We start from the raw sequence: 4,529 nt of genomic DNA, 5'->3' as shown, positions 1-4,529 counted from the left end.
ACCATATTATTATTGAAGAGGTGTTCGTTGATGTCTGATAATAATTTATTGACCGCGTGAAGGGTTGAATGTTTATGCCTAAATCCGTATTGGTTATCTGGGATCAAATTATTTTTGTTAACATGAATAATTATTGAATTATTTATGATGATTTCAAACACTTTGCTGAGCGACGGAGTCAAGCATATTGGGCGATAACTGGCCGGATCTGTTAGTATTTTGCCTTTTTTATGAATTGGAATCACAATGGCGGTTTTCCAAATTGACGGGTAGTAATAATTGTTCAATGCGTTATTAAAAATAATTGTTAAATCTTTTATAATTATATTGGGTAAATGTTTAATTATTATGGGAGGGATTTTGTCTGTGCCACTTGATATTTTGTTAGGGAGGGATTTTAAGACCAGTTTAACTGTGGTATAATCGGTAAAATAATCTTTATATTCTTCAATCATTTTAGCATTCAGCGCTTTATTATTTTGTCCGAATTTGGTAATTGTTATATTATTTGCGGTGTCGGCATTCAATTCGTTACGGAAGATATCTATTTTGGAGTCTACTAATTGTTTCAGACGAGTATTTTCGTTTAGGTATCGGGGTGAATTGACTCTTTGGTAATGTGCTCCCATTATATTAATAATATCCGTTTCGTCATTGATAACGTATTCGTTTTCTATTAACGGGATATTATTGGCATTACAATTCGCTTCTTGGATCAATGAATCATTATTGGAGCTAACTCTTAATTCATTGATTATTTGTTTATTTTTGGGGCGAAAAATGCTATTTATTGTTGGCATAAATTTTTCGGAGTTTTGGAAATCAATTTTTTTATATACATTTTTCCAGTATTTTTCTACGGCTGAACTAAAAGCGACATCTAGGTTTTTTTTGCAGTTTGTTAATAAATTGTGTGCTAAAAGGGTTTCTCTATTATTTTTTTTAGGGTCTTTTTTCAGAAGGCTATCTTACCACTGAGCTAACACAATTAACAATTAACAAGTATTTATTGAGATAAGCAGGTATATACAGTTGTGTTGTACAAAGTATATAAATATCAATAATGCTTAAGAAGTTAGGTCACCAGCCATTGGCTCTATACCTATATTTACATCAGATTTGTTTATAATTAATTACAGAATAGCGCAGATTGAAGGGAAGGGTTGGAAATAGGGAAAAGCAGCAAATTGGGAAAAACCCTATAAGGAATGTTTAGAAATTCTGGGGGGGGGGGAGGATCGGAGTCAGGGGGAAAATAATTACTGAGTTGTAATTAATTGGGTATTAGGTCTTCTAGACCAACCTGAGATTTTGGTAGTGCTTATATTTTTGAGTAGGATGTTTGGATGGTTATCAATACTAGAGGTGAAGTTAGTTTGGGTGATGAAGTTTATCAATATGAGTGCGAGCAGCGTTATGCCAGATGGGACAGGCATAAGTAATTATTGGCCTAACAAGGCCTTTATACAAAGTTAATTCCAGTTTTGGGCTGAGAGCAGACGATTTGAATAGGTAGAATAGTTAGATGGGTTAGTTAGGGACTCTAAGGGCGTTTCAACTATTGTACCTGCTCCAAATTTCCCAATTTGAGATTCTATTTTTTGGACAAAAGAGGTATTACCTCTTTGAGCAGTAGTTTGGTGAATGGAGGCAAAGTGAGTGCCAAAACAGTTGGCTTTGTCTATATCGGAAGTTAATTGTTTATTTGTATCTAGTAGATAAGCGATTTGAGAATTATTGGAATTGTTAAAAGTTTTAGCAATTTTCCAAATTGAGTTGCTTCTTTTTACATTTATATTTTTTAATCGGTTGTCCCAGCAGGTGTTTCTCCAGACTGTGACTTTATTACGGATTTCTTTTGTTAGAAAATTTACGCAGGATTTAAGAAGGGGGCTCCGATTTCTCTGCCAAGTTTTCCTTAAGGAATTTTTTTGCTTAATGAGTAACTTAATAGAATGAGGAAGGGGCTCAACTTTGACAATTAGGGGATAATATGGAGTATTTTTGGAAATACTTGATGTGATGATGTTTACTATGTTAGTAATGGCATTATCAATATCTGATGTGGAGTGAGTATGAGGGTTTGCACTTACAATTTCGTCATTTATCTGACGCCTAAAGGACCTCCAATCGGTTAGATTAAAGTTGAATTTTTTTGATGTTATACCTTTTAATATCCTTACCAGTTATAGTGTAAAATGATGGGAGATGATCAGAAGGTGAGTGGTCTAGGAGTTGGAAGTTTCTTATCAGGTTAGATCTGTTTGAAAACGCGAAATCGATGGTGGAAGGATTATTCCCGTTAGTGGGATAATGGGTGGGGGAGTTAAGAAGATAAAAATAGATGTATTTATTAGTGATAAAGTTAGCTAAGATTTTCCCTGATTCGTTGGTACTCGTTGAGTTCCATGTTGGTTCATGCGCATTAAAATCACCTGCAAGGATAGTTGGTGATGAGTTAAGGAGGATTTTTTCGAGTAAATCAATGTCGAGAGTTATGTTAGGAGGGTTATAAATGACATAAATGTGTAATGAGGAGTTGTTAATAAAGATTTCAATACGTGCATACTCCGTGTTAGAAATTTTGATTGGAGGAAGTTCATTATACTTAAGAGAAGTGTGAATTGCAATGGCAACACCGCCACCAGCTCCTGATTCTCTATCCCGCCTTAGTAGAGTAAAGTCAGGTAGATAGATCTTTTTGACTTTTTGGTTCAGTTTAGTTTCTGAAAACAGGGCAATAGAGATATTATTATTTAAAATTAATTGATATAATTCGGTGGCTTTTGTTTTTAACGAGTTGATGTTTATAACTAAGGCATTAATATGCTTCAAATGTTGATTAGCCATTTTCATTGCTGGAGTTATCAGAAAAAAGATACTCGTAAGAGCTCATTATTTCAATTTTTTCGAGTGGAGAAGATGCAATTTTGATTTCGCGAAGCATGTTTTGAAGAGAATTCAAAATGGTAGGAATGTTTAATTTATTCAGCTCTTCAACAATGAATTTGGCATCTTCAACGTGATTTTTGAGAGCATTTACATAGGTCTGGGATTGCGTTTGAAGCAGTACTGGCCTTTGAGTGTTGCGAGCAGAGTTGTCTGATGTCGGGATGATAACCGCTGAGAATGTTCCTCTAAGCGAAGGGAAGATCGTTCCAGCAGGGTTGCTTGTAGTGGCGTTGAAGGTTGGTGGTATTGATGAAGCAGGAGTGGCAGGTTGAGATTCCGTGAGGGGTAAGATGTGGTTTTGAGCCAGCTGAGCATGACACATTGCCGTGAAGGGGTTCGTTATAGACTCGTAGGTTTCTGGGTGGTAGTGGTGTTTCAGGTTATGTTGAATGGCTTCCTACCTTTTGGTTTTGACATCAATGGCCTTAAGTCTCGAGGGACATTGTCGAAAGTTAGCTGTATGAGCTAACTTCTGCACTTTTGCAGTTAGCACATTTTAGGATAGTAGCTGTGCATTCACAGATCGGGTGATCTTCTCCACATGTAAGGCATTTAACAGGATGTTTGCAGTGTTTGCTGTCGTGGCCAAAGCTTTGGCATCGGTAGCATTGAAGCGGTTGGTCATCAGATTTCATTTTTTCAATTGTGAAGGTGTGATAAATGATAGATTTCACAGCTTTGATTTTATTAACGGTGATGTTGTTGTTGGTGGAGATCAAAAAAATTGGAGGTTTGGTACCAGGAGATTTATCAGAGCTTTTCTTGATAAATTGTTTCACTGATTTAACCTGGATCCCTTTAAATACCAGATCCGCCTGAATTTCGTGCTCTTTAAAGGACGCTGGAAGGCCTTTAATGATCAATTTGTTGATTTTCTCATCCTTGTGACCATGAGTGTGATATTGAAAATTAGAGTTATCAAAGATTTGGACTATTTTCTTATGATCCTCTTTGTTCTTCAAACGGATGGTCGACTCATCCCCACCGTATTTGATGCTGAAGTTATTATTTGATATGTTTTTACAAATAATATCGATAAGAGATTTTGTAGAGGTGGTTTGGGTATTTATGAAGATTGGTGGTGCCCAATTGGAACCAGAAAGTGAAGAGGTTAGAGTATCCTGGGTATTGGAGTACTCACTACGAGGAGTGTTAACCTCGGTAAGACTTGAGGCTTGTTTTTTAGTTGTTTTTTTGCCGAGTGGCGACATGTTTTTCCTCTTTGTAGAAGCAGAAGGGTTGGGTAATTGTTTAAGTGGCACAATTAGTGCCTATACAATTAAATAGTTGTTAAATGAAAACTAGTATATAACAACTGCGGGGTAAAGATCACCAGACTGCCACAAGGTCCAAGCGTGCGAGAGAACGTGCAGACGGGACGCCGCCGCAGCGAGACTGACTGAGCTAACACGCACTTATAACTTGTAATTTTTAATTGTGCATATAAACTCTATGTCAACTTTATAGAAATACTGTTGTTGAATAACGTTCTATTTATTTAATGTAACTAACATCAGTAACTATTTACTTAATTTACATTATTTATTGACATAAGTTACTTTGTCTCGACCCCCCCC

The sequence above is a fragment of the Fopius arisanus genome, unplaced genomic scaffold, assembly GCF_000806365.1.
Source record: "Fopius arisanus strain USDA-PBARC FA_bdor unplaced genomic scaffold, ASM80636v1 scaffold00006, whole genome shotgun sequence".
Lineage (NCBI taxonomy): Eukaryota > Metazoa > Arthropoda > Insecta > Hymenoptera > Braconidae > Fopius > Fopius arisanus.
This window is presented reverse-complemented; position numbering follows the sequence as displayed.